The sequence below is a fragment of the Melospiza melodia genome, chromosome 18, assembly GCF_035770615.1.
Source record: "Melospiza melodia melodia isolate bMelMel2 chromosome 18, bMelMel2.pri, whole genome shotgun sequence".
NCBI classification, from domain to species: domain Eukaryota; kingdom Metazoa; phylum Chordata; class Aves; order Passeriformes; family Passerellidae; genus Melospiza; species Melospiza melodia.
The window spans coordinates 10,960,082-10,976,054 of record NC_086211.1 but is presented as its reverse complement, the minus strand read 5'-3'; the positions used below and the strand labels follow the sequence as shown (position 1 = coordinate 10,976,054).

The 15,973-nt window shown below is 42.8% G+C and overlaps 1 long non-coding RNA gene across 1 annotated transcript; it reads left to right on the top strand.

The window, feature by feature from the left end:
* Nucleotides 1–11,499: 11,499 nt before the first annotated feature.
* LOC134426410 (uncharacterized) lies at nucleotides 11,500–15,022 on the top strand. Its single transcript, XR_010029979.1, has 3 exons — nucleotides 11,500–11,630; nucleotides 13,930–14,093; nucleotides 14,931–15,022. It is a non-coding gene; the product is annotated as an uncharacterized LOC134426410 (long non-coding RNA).
* Nucleotides 15,023–15,973: the final 951 nt, after the last annotated feature.

Here is a 15,973-nt window from a genome sequence, read left to right as displayed (position 1 = left end):
GTTGTGGTCCTGGCTCACCTTGTTTCCCTGCAGAAGGAACCCTCATGCTCCAGACTCACTCCTGTAGAAAGGCATCTCTTCCCATTTCTACTCAGTGGTTCTCACAACTAAATAAGGCCTATTTTTAAAAAGTTTAGAATGTGGAGAGCACCAAATATCAATTCAAACAATAAATAAACTGTAATCTGGTGGGAAATTGCAGAGACCAGAGATGGACTATCATCTGAGCTGTGTAGCAACGGGCAATGATGAGCTGTTTGCAGCAAGTGGAATTGTTAGGTAGGAAAATTGTTCAGTCTGTGAGTGTGGTCAGGCATTGCTATGGGGACCCAGAGAGGCAGGGACACCTTAGCCCTTGGAGACACTCAGAGTTTCACTGGGCACACCCTGAGCAGCCTGATCTGAATCTGAGTTTGGCTCCAGAGTGAGCAGGGGTTGGAGTGGGGATTCCTGCCAACCTCAGCTGTTCACTGCTTCAGGGATTTACAGGGGCAAACTCTATGGTACAGTTAAGCTATCACTTTCTAGGTCTGTTTTTATCATGAGAGTACCCTGCTTCATGACCTGTGGTGTCTCTGAGCATTCATTATTCACAAAAAGTTTGTCTTCCAATTACACAAGATCATAAGAAGGAAAGTGTCTGGTTTGTCATAACTGCAGAGCTAAAATAAGCTGCAGCAAGCAGCTCCTTGGCAAGGAGCTGGTGTCTCTAATTAGAAAAGCTCTGGAGAGTTAATCTTCTTGGGTATGAGACCTATTGCTTCCTCCTGCACCATGTGATGGCTGGAGCTGAGCAGCTTTGAAAAAGGCCTGGAGGCTGGGCTTCAGATGATTGCTATGTCCTACTTGGAACTTATATCTATCTATATATTTATATATATATATATAAGTTCCCAAGTAGGATATATTAATATCCTACACATATATATATGAATTTTGCAAACATGAGGTTTGGTGTGCTCCTGTCAGATGGCTAAAATGCAGTAGGGCTGAAAATTGACTGGGAATTGAAGCTGTAAATTCTTTTAGTTAAAAAAAAGAAAAAGTGCTGGAAGTCCTAATCTCTGGCAAGCAGCTGCTGCTGCAGAGTGAGTAAGTTATTGTACCATCTAGCTGTGTGAGAGCAGTGTCCTCGGCAGGCAGGAAGCAAGAACCCTGGTTGCCTGGAAGTGCCCAAGACTGGCCTGGTTTCTTGTTTGGGGTGGTCATGCCTCACCCTCCCAGAGGTGTGGGCAGCAGGAGGAGAAGGGGTTGTGATAATGAGATGAAACAAGCCTTTATTGTGACTGTAACTTCAGCCACCCTGCCAAAGAGATAACCTTGATATTTCAGTGCCTATCAAAGGTGTCTTCTGCTCTCATGCTAATGCTCTCCAGAGCAGGGGGGGCAACTAATCAGCATTGAAGCAATCAGTCAGGTTCCCCTTGGCACATGATGAGTGTAATTATTTTGCAGCTCACTCCGTGCTCTTACACTCCATGTAACTCTAGTGATGTTTATTCTGAGAAGCTTCTGGGACTGAGGTGGTACAAAGGTTTTAATTTCAGACAGGAACTTACCAAGTTCGGTTCTTGGCCTGGGCTCCAAATTTCCAGAGTTTCTCTGAAGTCCTGGCTGGCCTTATGAGACTTTATCAGTCCTAGTTCCTTCTCCTGAGGCATCTACCATATGTGACAGTTTTGATGTGGATACTGATGTACCAGGTTGACTGATGAATCCCATCAGACAAAAATAGCTTGAGTGTATCAGCAATTGAACCAAATTGCTTGGTTTAAAAGCAAAAGCCTTATCTGACTTGGCCAGCATGGTGCACTCTGTCTCCTCCCCAGCAGAACTTCAACCCTCTCTGCAGTTCATGGGCTGGAGGCACAGGAACTCATGGCTGAGGCAGGAGGGACTGGGGCTGCACTGGAGCTGCCCTGGCTGTCCTTGGGCTCCAGGACAGCTCAGGGTTTGTGTGCCACATCCAACAGGAGCTGTGGTTCCTGCACTGCCAGAGCTGTGTGGCTCCCTGGGGTTTGAAAGCACTCACCTGGTGCAGTGGGCAGCTCTCTTTCAAATGTTCAGCAGCCACTGAATAGGTTAGCACTGCCTCAGACCCCACACTTGCCAAGAAACACTTACTGAGGTATTAGTTATAAAACCTGGGCAGGACTCTCTCAGCCTTCAGGCAGCTGGTAGCTCACTCTGCCATAGGTGCTCTCCTCACCAGTGGCACCCAGATAGAGCCAAACTTAAATTATCTTATTCTAATAATTGCAGTTACTTACAGATATCTTTATCATAATGTCATATTCTCATATCTGAATTGCCCCAAATTTGCACCTTACCCATGTTAAGCTCTGCAAATAACCTAAGAAGTGATGCTGTAGGAATTTTGTTTTTACTGCCAATCTCCTGTACAGCACAATACCTTTGAAAGCTGCAAGAAATATTTTTATTATTGTATGCAAACTCCCTGGGAATGTGCAATTGATTATTCAAACGTCATGCTGCTGCTGCAGAGATTTGTGTTGCTGTGAGTGACTTTGATTCCCTGATAGCCTGTCTCATGCTCCTGTCCCCTAATGGAGCTGATAGCATTAAGTCATGCAGGTAATCAAGTGGAAGAAATTGTTTCTCTTTATTCAAAGACCTGATGACTTTATCCAACAGGGAGGGTCTCTAACAGAATAAGACAAGGAGAAGCAGATGAGATAAGAAAGCCACAGGACTCACTAAGCAGTGGAGTAGGAGTGTTTTTAAAGGCTTCAAATTTGGAACAGAAAAACATTCTGAATGATCTATGGAAAGCTAGCCTTCTGGCTGGCACTTTATTATTGCATTTTTCTGTATTAAGGAGTCAAAGATGAAGAATAAATTCAGTCCAGGTAGTGATACACAGAATTTTTAATTGAGGTATGCTGAGGTATGTGAGGACAGTGTGGAGCAGGGCAGCTCCTCCTCGGAGTCAGCTGGCAAAGATGGGTGCATGGTCCCAATTTATCTGTGTGTGATAGGTTTTCTGCACAGTATTTCCATCACTGATAATGAGGAATTAAAACATAATTCACTAATGCATGAAAAGAAAGGTCTTCACAGGGCTGGGTACTCCCAGGCAATGATTATCCTGATGAAATTAACTTTAATACGGGAGGCTCAGGAGGGAGCATAATTCTCCCTCCTTTTCATGCTAACCCATTATAACAATGATGTGTGCAAAACCAATTTGACTATTAGATCATTCCTACTAAAATAACTCCAAACCATTTACAAGTATCCTATTAGGACTTGCTGCAAGTGGATGCTGAAGCACTTCCAGAGCTGCTGAGTTCAATTTGTACCCTCCCTGTTACCTTTGCCAGGTGGAGCTGCTGTCTCTGGTAGGTGGAATTCCTGCACTTCTGGGGAACGGCAGCGTGCTCTTGTTCACAGCCTTTAGGGAGCAATACCCGGATGCTGTGTGAAACTGCCCTCTGAGACAGGTCCAAGCTGAGCTCTGCTGTGCTGTCATGAATTTATAACAGCTCTGCTACACTGATATTGTTCCAACGCTTTGCTGGTGAGGATGCAGTCAAAATCTCTCTCGTGGGGAGCAGGAGCGCTGCAGAGGAGTTTGCCACCCTCACCAGGTCAGCTTGAAGTCTGGCTCTCCTGCTAAAGCGTGTTGCTTTTATTGTCAGAGTTGCAGGCAAATAAGAAAGGTAAGAAATAAGGTGTTTTCACCAGGTGGTAGAATTCTTTGGAGCAGTGAATCCCCCAGGGAGGCAGAGAAACAGAAACTACACTTCTTTTATGTATGCTGCATAAGGCATAAAAATGTACAAGTGTTTTCCATTCCCAGGCTCATCTTCTGCTTTAGGCTTTGGTGAGCAAAAGTGATAGTAGTAAAAGTTAATGAAATAGTGGCAAATGTTAATAAAGATTATGTGGAATAAGGCTGAACATGCACTAAAATATTGATAAGTGAGTTTTAAGAGAAATCAAAAAGCATTTTTTCTGGCAAATGCTTATGCATTTTCCTCTCCATTTAGACAAGATCTGACTTGCAATCAGCTGCTAAAGGCATTGTACATCAGTCTAGAGTAAACAGCACAGCAATTGTAAAAAAGGCATTATTTTAGAGTTTATCTACTAACTTTTATGTGATTGTGTAACTGCCTTGTGTCAAGGAAGGACAAGGTTTTACTTTTTGAAAAGTTTATATCCTGCTGAACTAAAGAGTGCAGAAAATGCTTGTTTGCTGGTGAGTCATTAGTGAAATCATCAGATATGAATATCTAGAGCCTTGAACTGCAGACTGTAGGTTCAGGTGCTGAAGAGGAGAACCAAGAGTCATGAACATTTCCCTCAGCATGGTGCCACACTGCTGAGCTTGTGGTCCCAGCTTTGTCACATGTGGGCATGTCTCTGATAACAGAGCTGGTAAAGGTCTATGAGAAACCCCAAAACCTGGAGCAAGGAGGATCTGTCAGTCACAGCCCCATCCTCGTCCTGGCTAGGATGCTTTAGAGCATCTCAGCAGGCTGCTGTTTGGCTGTCAGCTGCTCCTTAAGGCAAAAAGAGGTGAGTGTGAATTTGTCACAGTGTGTGACACTGACAGAGCTGGAGCTGCTCAGTGCTGTGGTGGCATTCAGGATGTTGTGCCAGCATCCTGGAATTTATTGCCCACATTGTGCCACGTGTGTGAAGGTGAGCTGGCACCACATGAAATGTCATGTAGGCCAGGTAATCCCTTTAGCATATATTTAAGCTGATGTGGGATTGGTCATGCTGGGTCTGGGCTGGGAATCACACTGAGCTCACACAGTCCAGTGCATTCAGCAAGAGTTCAGGTATCTGCACCTTCGTGTGTCACATCCTCCTCAAAATACTACCAGGGACCTCATCTGCAGTGCTTACCAACCTGCATCTCACTCTCTGCTGCACCTAGTTTCTCACAGATGTCTCTTATTTTGCTCAAGATAAGCCCACACTACAGAGAATTGATTTGGAGCACCATAAAATCAAGTGTTACTTGCATCCATTGATGTTTCAGGCTTGTGTCTCTTGTCTGCTGTAATTACTACAGAAAGGAGGATGAGATAATGGTCAACATCAGAATTAATGAAGGAAAAAAAAAGCAAACATAAAAGGCCATTGCACAGTGCAGCAGGCTTTGAGCAGAAATGTAACAGGTCCTCATGAAAAAATTTCCTGTGAGTTTGTAAATACTGATTTTCATCCTTCTTCTTGCAGTTTCTCACTCTGTGTTCACAGTGGCTTTCCATTCCCTGTGTCAAGGCAAAGGAAATCCAGCCAGCCACTGTCCCCAGCATGGTCCCTCCCCAGACCATTCCTGCCAGGCAGACTGGGAATCCCCTTGATGCTGGGATTGTTAAGTTTTCCTGCTGGTTAAGGCCTTTTATACCTTTCACTGCCAGTTCTGTTCTACTGCTGAATGGTAAGAGCCAAGTAACTCTTGAGTTGGTTTGGCTGCTCCACTGCTCCTGCTCCCATTTGTTCCCTTGGAGTGGATGAAGCACTCAAGGTGAGTGCTGTCTTTACCCTAAATGCTCAGGTGTGAGATGTTCTGTGGGTTCTTCTCACTCCTTCCTGCTGATCAAGGACTTTTCTCTCCTGGTACAAGTCCAGCATCTCATCCACAAGCGCTCTGAGCAGGGATGGGACTGTAGGAGCAGCTGGCCCCTGTGGCTCTGATCCACTTTGTCATCTCCATTTGCTGGTTCACTCCAGCTGAAAAGACACCTGGGAGCAGTTTGGGGCTTTCCCAAGGCACACCTGGGTGTTCGAGCCCAACCTCTGGATAATGGTGGTTGTTTGCTCTGCAGTATTTGCCATAAACACTGTCACAGGTTTGTGTATCAAACATCTCAGTTAGTAAATGGTCACATTACAAATTGATACATAAGGAAAGCAGTCATTGCCAATGCCCAGGAAAAAACATTATCCATTCCTAAAAATAGAAGTGTGACAGCTCATGACTTGATGATTGGGTCTCGGTCAGAGAGTATTTCATTGATTTCCAATGTGGTATATGTTATTTTTAAGTCATAACCTATTTTTGGCCTTGGGAGAATTTTGCAAAGAGAAGATGTTGCATCATATCTGTTCAGTAAATATTTTAGTAATAACGTGAAATAGGTTATAAGCAACAGGTTGGGAATTTCTTTCATAGAATACAGCCTGCTCATCAGCTTGCTAAGGATTATCCCCTCCCAGTTTGTGGGAATTTTGGGTCAGTGTCAGGAAATTTCCTAACATATTTTTTGCTGTATAGGTAATGGAATATTTTTAGTATTAAAATAATCTGATTTTTTTGAGGATAAATAAATATGGTATGATAATAAATGATTCTGTTTGAAATCACAGATAGATTTACTGGCTATTTGGTGACTGTGTGGGCTTTCCTTGCAGTGCCTCTATGACCTGTTTGTATCCTCGTGTGTGGTTCTTCATTCCCTCTCTCTCCCTGTGCAATCCGGTAAGGAGGTTTCACACCACATTGCTTCTGCCTGCCAAAGCAGGGACATTTTTTTGAAGTCCTTCCTGGGCAGAGATTGGTCACAAAACAGGTCTGACAATAACATCTCTGAGATTGCCATGTTGTCATTAATTCAAGTTGAACTTGGCCAGCAGGCTCCAAACTTATCAGAGTGGACAGACAGGCAAGCAGCCCAAGGACAGTGACTGCACAGTCTTGGGGAATGAGCTAAAAATAATAGTGTATTTATTTCTGCAAAATGAAATTGGGTTTGATCTGACCAATCTCTTGAGCTAATAAGCATAATGAAAATGAGATTACCCTGACTGATTTATTATTTCTGGTAGATATTAATTATTGGGTTTTTCTTTTGAATAATTAAAGAATTTTTCCTGCTCTAAGTGAGTGCACTAGGTCTCATTAATCTGAAGTCTTAAAAATATATCCTTTACCTGGAGAGCCTAGAAACCCACTAGTTTATTATAACTGTTCATTTGCAATGTAAGACCATGAAGCTACTCATAGAAAAATTGTTTTTACTCTTTCCATGTTTCTGTGAGTGTGGAAGTCCTATTTACACCTTGTCTGTTTATTGCCTTTATCTTGGTTCTGCCTTCTGTTTCTCTCCTGGCCAGATCCAGAGTTCCTCTGCAGAATCAGTCATGGCTAAATTTAACCACACAGATATAAAATAAATACTGGATAGTTTTCTTTTCCCCACAGACTTCAGTTTCCCTGAGAGAGACCTTAGAACAGAGGCATGTTGCAGCAATTTTAGGTGGTAGCCCAGCTTTTATTTCTGAGGGCATGTTGTGGAGGCAGCTTTCTGCCATGGTCAGACAGCAGCAGGATGATGGCCTTTAAAAATAGGACCCCTTGCCATTTTGTGTTCTTGTCAGAATGTCACAAACGCCATAAGGTCAGGTTTGTTATTCTCCCATTTTTCTCTTCTGGTCATTGCCCTCATCCAAGGAATGTGTGATTGATTTTGTTGGTGTGGGGTTTCATCCTTGCAGTGGTGGGGCAAGGGGGCCCAAAGCTGTGCAGAGGTTCCCAGGGCAGGAGGGCTGTGCTGGCACAGAGCTGGGCTCTGCAGAGTGCTGCCCCCTTCCTAACACTCCTGTTAGCAGGCTTTGACCTGTCCAAGGATGGAAACATCAGCTGCCCACAGCTGCAGGAGGGGAGGCAGGACTTACCACCCTTCCCTCCCCAGAGCATGAACAGCCCACGCTCAGGCTCGTGAGGTCCCCGCAGCCCATCTGCCCTCAGGGCTCCTGGCCATGGTGTCAGCACAGCCACAAAGGCAAGTGTTGTATTCAACAGCTCCTAAAGATTGCTGTGAGAAAAAACAAAGCCAAACAAATCAAATCTTCTCCCCATGAAACTCAGCCACACTGAGAAACGATGTGAGCACAGAGCAGGGAGAAAGAGAAGGGCAGTGTTTGGTCAAACCACTTGGCTGAATGGTTCAAGTGCCCCCTGCCAGCCTGCTCAGCTGGCCCAAAACCTGGTCCTGAACTCTGCAGGGTGCATGGCACAGGGCTCTGGCTGCCTTTGGGAATGCTGCAGTGCCACCAAGCCAGCCCTACACGCTCTGGCAAAAGCCAAGGTTGTACTTGGCACCAGGAATGATCCTTTGTGCCCAAGTGGCTCCTCCAGGGACAAGCTGTGCTCATTGCCACTGATTTCCAGGTCACAGTGGGCTGTGCCCTCAGCTGGCTTCATGCCTTGGGCTGGCTGCATCCCCTTGTGTGCATTTGTCAGGAATGGTGGGCAGGATGGTGTGGTGATGTTTGCAGGGGTCCCAGGACAGGAGAAGAGAATCTGACTCTAAGTTTCAGAAGGCTAATTTATTATTTTATTATATATATAATATTAAAATTATACTAAAAGAATAGAAGAAAGGATTTCATCAGAAGAATAGCAAAGAAAGCAGAGAATGGAATGACAACAAAAGCTTGTGTCTCTCAGATCTGAGACAGCAGGACTGTGATTGGCCATTAATTAAAAACAACATGAGACTAATCACAGATCCGCCTGTTGCATTCCACAGCAGCAGATAACCATTGTTTACATTTTGTTCTTGAAGCCTCTCAGCTCAAGAGAAAAAATCCTAAAGAAAGGATTTTTCATAAAACATGTCTGTGACAGGGTGGGTGATGGGAACACCTTCCTCAAGCAGGTCACTGGGGGCAGGTGGGATGGCCCTGTCCCCTCTCCACATCTAAGTTTATTCAGCTGCAAAATTGGAATAGTAGGAAGCTTAATGTCTGGGCTAAACTGCTACCCAAGTCAAAGGTGGTCTCCTTATTGCTTGTAGTAAATAACAAACATGTTCCCAAGGCTCTGTAATTAGCCTTTTTTGTAAAGGGGAAATCAATTTCCAGTTTCCTTGCAGAACTTCTGCATCCTGTCTGGAGAGAGCAAACATTTATCATCCTTCAGTAAATCCTGTGGGGAATCTTTGGAGCTGGCAGGGTCCAGCTGGGAGCAAGCTCCTGCAGGAACCATCCCCAGGACGATTTACCTTTGAACTTCAGACCTAATTCCTCAAAAAAGGAGCAATCCCTGCTGTAGGAAAGGGAAGGACAGTTTAGGAATATTCTCTAGTGCTTTTGGAAAGCAGAACCCAAAAAAGACAACTTCCAGGAGAGGATTAAAAATGTGAATCCTGAATTCAATAGCTGATAGGGAAATCTGTTTTAGAGCAATCAAACCCACTCAGACCCATCCCATGCCTCTAATTGCCAGCACCAGGATGTGCCAATGGTAATCTGCACTCCTGGGGTATGGGATAGAGAATCCATGAAATGAAGAAATTGAAGGATTTTGACCTTTTCAGAAGAAGATTCTGCAGAAAAACATATTCTCAAGTATGTTTATATTTCCAGAGAAATAAACATTCTCAAAGGTACTCTAACAAGCAGATCCATAGCAGAGTCGATCAAATGGGTTTTTATTTGCTCTACTTGCTGTTGGGCAGCCAAGATTGATCACTTTACCTAGGGAAAATGGAAAAATCAATGTAAAAGAGGGAACAGGTTAAGTTTTAACAGTAAAAAAATGAAGCTTTTCTCATGTGTCCATAATTTGATGCTGTTTTTCACAGAGTGTTTGCAGGGCTGTCCATTCTGTCAGCATCAGAGCAGCTGGTAAGTGCAGGTGAGCACGAGGGCACTCACTGCTGGGCTGGTGGGGAGGTGTTTGTGTGCTGCTCTTACTGGGGGATGAGCTAGGAAGTGTCAACCTCACTCAGTGCCACAGGGAAACTCTTTGGAAGTTTGGGATTTGGAAGATTCCCACTTTGTTTTAAATTACAGGGAATTTGATTGTATTTCAGTATTTTTTTTTTCTGAATTGATGCTATGTTTTTTTCTGAATTGGAATATAGAAAATGTCAAGTGTGGTGCAAGAACTCTTAAAGTAACAGAATAACAGAATGAACTGGGTTGGAAAAGACCTTTGTGATCACATCCAACCTATGACCTAATACCACCTCATCAGCTAAACCCTGGCCCTGAGTGCCACATCTGGGCTTTTTTAAAACTGTTTGGAAAGAAACTTTTGCTTTAAAACCTTTGACCTATTCTAAGTGACACACTAAAATTATGTAACTGACTGAAAACAATCCAAATTTAGAAATAAAAGCTGTTTTTCTGGGTTCAAACCCACTTATTGTGCTGCTATGGGGCATTTTCAAGATTACCTTTGCAGTCACAGGTGACAGAATACTTCTCCTAGTGCTGAGACATGGAAGCAATGCATGATACTGTCCTGGGAGCTGTTGCAGTGTGGGTTTGTTTATATTTACAAATTAATTTGACTTGTTCCTGGCACTTGTTTGGATTTAGCTTAAGAATAATCCATATTGTCCAAACAGCTTCCTAATAATAAGGACCCACTGTCAGAGCTAAATCCCAGTATTACACTGCAAAGTAGCTGGAGAATTAACTATTGCCTTGAATAAAAATCACATTTTCCCAAACCAAGATGTAATCAGTGAGAATTGTTGATTTTCAAGACTTTTAAAACCGAGTCAATAAAACATGCTGAATCTTACCTTATCTACATTTTGACTACCAAAAAGCATTGATGTCTCTCAAACAGAATTATTGTTTTTTAAAACACAGTGAAATGAAAATATACCTCTGCAAATTTAGCATTTTGGGAAAAATGGTTTCTTGAATAAGAATATTGTAAAACCCATCAGAGAGAAAAGTGCTGCTAGGAGGAGGATGTTGCATAAGGTGTTTGAGATAAAGGTTTTACTATTTTTTGTGTTCTCATAAAATTTTACTGAAATGGAAGATTTTTCTCTTTAAATGTTCATTGTTATGCACATGCTTTGCAGAGATAATAGCTACCTTTGCCTAATCCTCATGGGCTGATTTGAATACAGAATTGGTATCATTCTCCAATTGCTTTGAACCTGGGGGAAAAGTATCAGCATTTATTTCAAAAGACTTGGTGAGTTTTAAGTTCCCCCAGACATCAGAGAGATTTTTGCTCATGACTGAAATAAATTGCAATATTTATCTGTGGGCTTTAATTTTTAAATATCCTTCAGTATCAGGACCCAGAACCTGATTTACTTTTCAAAGCAATTTAAATTTTTCCAACTCAATTTAATTTTTATTTTTTTTGAAAATACAAGATTTCTTTTCTCTTTAGTACAATCCATAATTGCACTTAATATGTGTGAACACTTTTTTGTAGTGAATGGGATGGGAGTTCTATGCAAGTTTATTTTTTAAGGCTGGTTCTTGGAGTACCACATTCTGTGGAAGAGAACTTGCTCTGCTGGGCTCAGGGGCTGCTCAGCCCAACCAGCCAGCACTGTGAGGATGCACCATGAGGCTGCTTTGTTATGAGTGTCAGGGCTCCAGTTCTTGTATTGAACAAGTGTTTTGATTATCTAAAACGGAGTCACAACAAGATCCACTTATTCAGCAAAACTGATCATCCTGCAGACCATCCTGATGTTGTCCTGCTCTCTTGGTGCAGATCAGTCTCACACTTTCAGTTTTTTCTTAACTAGAAGTTATCTTGAAAGAAATCCAGTGACTTCAGACCTCTCCAGAGCCTCCCTGGATCCTGAGGATTCCTGCAGGGAATGGCTGATGCAGAGCCCTGTCCTGACACTGGGAGTCAAGGAGATGAAGCCAATGTAAGACAGAAAGTTTAGTTGTTTTGTGAGTGCCTGAAGGCAATATAAACATCAGTCTCCAGCCTGCAGGCTTGTCGTTCACTTTACAGAAAACAGCAGCTCTCTTCAGGCTGATGTAAACAAAACAAGATCCTGAGGAGGCATTTATTTCCAGCATTGTTCAAAGGTTTGGGCTGGAGCTGGATGTGGCCAAAGAGCAGATCTGCACACTGGGTGGCTGTGGGTGCTACTGCTTGTGCTGCTGCTTTCCTGAGGTGCCCAGACCCCTGCTCAGAAAAATGAATGTTTAATTAAATAATCTAGTCAGGGAAACATTGATGTCTATATTTAGATTTATGGATATGTTTAAAAGACATTCCTGTTATTAATGGGACTGAAATTTTAAACACACTTTTAAATACTTTCTGAAAAAGTTCAACCTTACTGTTTTTGTGTGAGCTCAAGGCCTCCTTATTTCAGTGCTGCAGGGACAGTCATATTTGTGCTTGGAATTCCATTCTTCATCTTCTGGCATTGTTGCATGATGCTCAGCTGAAAATTGTGTTCATGGATGATGAGCACTTCATTTCAACCTTGATGAAATCTCACTGATTACACAATAGCTTGTAATTTATTAATTAAAAATAGATGGTGGGCTCCCTTATATTTTGATTAACCTAGTATCTTTCACAGTAAGAACTGAATTAAATCAGAAATATCAAAACAACTTTAAATATAATGATCTGGAGGGGTACTGAGAGCATCCCTTGAAGTGCTTTCACTTATGAGACAGCTAATTTGCATGAGTAAGCACTTGGCAGCTGAAAAAAACACACCATGGAAAACATTCCACTATGGAAATGATCTTAAATCCTCCAGTCGTGCGTGAGAAGCTCCATCAGCTGTCTTTTGGCTTTAACTGGATGTGTTTTCAGTGAGAGAAGATGTGAAGGACAGGGGGCTCTGACCTCCTGTGAACCTGTGAAGGAAGTGACAGACAGCAAGATGTAAACCTAAGGACTACAGCCAAGATACAGCTTGATTACAGATGCACTGAGTGATTTGGAAAGATAAACTTTGCATGACCCTGGGAGGAGGAATGCTGCTGAATGCTCAGGATTTCAAGTGAAGCCACTGAAGCATTCAGTAGTTCAAGGAAAATGTTGTGTCTTTAGGGCTAAAATGGAAATTTATATCCCTTTTCTGAAGTCTGAGCATGCAGGTGAACGAGCTGCTCCTCCCTTCTGGAGGCAGCTGGGTGTGTAACAAAGTGCTCTGAGACTGAGGTGTTATTGCTGCCTGTGCCAGTGGGAATTGGGTTTGGGAACAGGTAAAACTCAGGGTTTGCTTTGCTGGAACACCTTGTGAGGCTGTACCTGGGCTCAGGTGAGTGTTTGGGCAGCTGCCAGACCTGTTTGTGTCTCAGGCACGAGCAGCTCAAGTAAGAACAACAGTGGGAGCACTTTGCAACCTGCATCTCCTTATCTTCTTTCCATCCCTCATCCACCTTCTCTACAGAAATGTGGATGCACTTTTTGGGGATGCTGCAAGTAAAGAACCTTCTCTTATCATTGTTTACCTTAAAAAGCAGAATAGAGTAAGGAAGCTGTTTCCAGATATTCATTGCTCTCAAATTTGGAATTCTTGTGTATTTCTATAGAAAAAGTGATGATATTCCTGTAGAGTAAGTGATTATATTTATTGCTTTGCCTTTGCAGAAATCTGGGATTTTGTATCACCCCAGCACAGTTAATCTCTATGGTTCTCACTAAAATGCAGTAATGATGCTGCTGTTTATTACATTAAAAGAAGATTTATAAAATAAGACATCAAGTCAATTTTGCTGCAGCATTTCTCTTTATAACTGAGCCTTGGTTCTCAACCTGAAAGTGCATCAATATAATTTTACTCAACTTTTCAAATGTCTGAAATTCAACTTGAATTTTAAGAATCTGAAGTAGAATAATTTTTTAAGATCTAGACTGTAGCAAAACCTTTTTTTCCCCCAAGAATGTAGGTACTAAGACTTCATCTATTCAGAACTGCTGTTAAAGACTGAACTAACCAATCTTATGTACCATATTTAGCTCTGAAACTTGAGGAAAATGTCTTTTGCACGCTCTGAAGTCACTCCATTTTTTGTTTTCCTCCCAAATGGGTCACATACCTTCACTCCATCATATTCTTGCTGTGAACTCAAGTTATGCCTCAGTGCTTTTTCCAGAGAACTCTCACCTTGACTGCTTCATGTTAATTGAACAATTTAGGCCTTTGCTTATTTTAATAGTCCAGACTTATGATATTTATCTCTTCTATGCAGTAAGGCAGAAATGGAATTTCCAATCTCTGTGGCTACTGGGCAATTTTCTGTGCAGAACATCCCTGTGTGGAAAAGCTGCTGAAGGCTGTTCCCTGGAATGGAACCCCTCACTCTCAGCTCCTCCAGCTCTCATTCCATGCAGGTGCAATTGCACTGGGACTGAGGTAATGGTATTGACTTGTTCCAAGGTGCTGGGAAAATGCAGCCTTCCAGTCAGACAAAGGGAAGAGCTCTTGCAGGACACTTTCAGCTGCCATCAGCAGGGCACAGAATGACAGCTTGTGATGTTAGATGGCAGAAGATGTGCTCTGAGGGGATTTGAGAGGTGAGGTATCTGCTAGTCCCTTGTGCACAGTTTTGTGTCCTAGCAAGGGCTGTGGTGAGCCAGGCTGGGTGTTTGCTGAGCTGATGGATCTGTGTGTGCATGGGCATGGCTGAAACTGGCTCAGGGAGATGGCCCCCAGGCAGGGGAGGTACCTGGTGGGGTGAGACAGAACTAAACTGGTCTCAGCAGCCTCTGTGACATGTGCAGGGAAGGCAGGGGTGAGGAGAAGGAGCTGCTCTGTTGTGATGTTGGGTCACTCTGCAGGGAGCTGCTGGAGGGTGAGTGCACTGAGGGCAGTGAGTGCTCAGAACCTGCTCAGGGCTCTCCTTGCTGTCCTGGATTCACTTGACTCCAGTTTCCACAAGCTTTGGATGTTTTAGCTGAGTTGCTCCTAATTCTTTCCTAATCTTCAGACAGTTAAAAAAGATTTCCCATGTGGTTGGGGTAAATTCTGGGCTGTAGCAGCAATGGTTTATAATCCTTTCAAGAACATTGCCACTGTTCTTTAAAGCATCTGTAGGTTATGTCAAGAGTATTTTCTTGGAATCAGAGACACCCCCTGTGCAGTGCTTAAGCAGATTACACACTCTGTGCAACCATGCTGCTGTTGCAGCTTTTCTGTTTTTAGTTAAGAAGGTCCCTGAGGATCTAAACATGGGTTTTCCTCATTTACCAGCTGCAGGAAAGAACTTGAAGTGGTTCTTCCTTGGCTTGTGTATGATCAAAGAGTCTTTTGCAGAGGTGTGATCCCACATCATGAATTCAGGGTTTCATCAAAGATGCTGCTCTACTGGCCCACATACAGGTAATTGCTTCATGTAACTGTTTATGCTCCACACTACTCAGAGATAATGCAATAATAAAAATATCCAAAGCACATAACCAAAACTGGTTATTGCTCTCCCCTTGGTGCAGTACAAGCTTTGGGGATATATGTGGATATATCTAAGGAACTTGCTCAGTGAGATAACAACACCTGCTTCTGCAGGTGAGTCTAGAGTTTGTGTCTGTGTTTGTGGTTACTGCTGATGGTTTTATTAAGTCCCAGTGATGTGCTTGCTAATCATTTGAGTTTTGTGTAAGTGTTCCTTATGAGTAGATAAAAGCTCTTATAGGTTACATCTTGGAAAATGACCTGATTTTCATACTAAAATTCTAAAGGTCATTGGAATCCTCATAGAAAGAAAAAAGGAAGAAAGAGCAGTCACCTTCAAAGTCACTGCTGGGGCTGTACTGGGAGCTGGAGGTGAAATACAATGGAAAGTCCTTTAAAGCACCAGCACTTTGCCCTATCTGTGAAAGGAATGATCTTGTTTGAACAAGAGTTTCATTCTTAGATGTTGGTTGTTCCTATGCATTGAACTGCTTGTTTCATGTTCAATAGAGCATGTTCCTGTGCTCTATTGACCTGCAGAGTTTTGCTTGTTTCTGGTCAGGCTGCAACTATTTTGTCTTCACAGAGAGCACAATGCCATGAACCTGCAGTTTCTGGTGTCGGGATGGAAATCCACGGGAGGCCTTTTAGATCACTCAGGTACCTTCAAAAAATGTCCTTGAAATCTTCCTTTCTCTCTTAGGAGCTTTAGAAGTCACCTGCAGTGACCTAGAAGAAGATATGCTTTAGAATATGCAAGTGTGAACCTGTTCCACGAGCCACTGTTGCAATGTGTAAGTCAGTAAGAAAATATTACAGTGCATTTGGGAGAGATGAACATACTT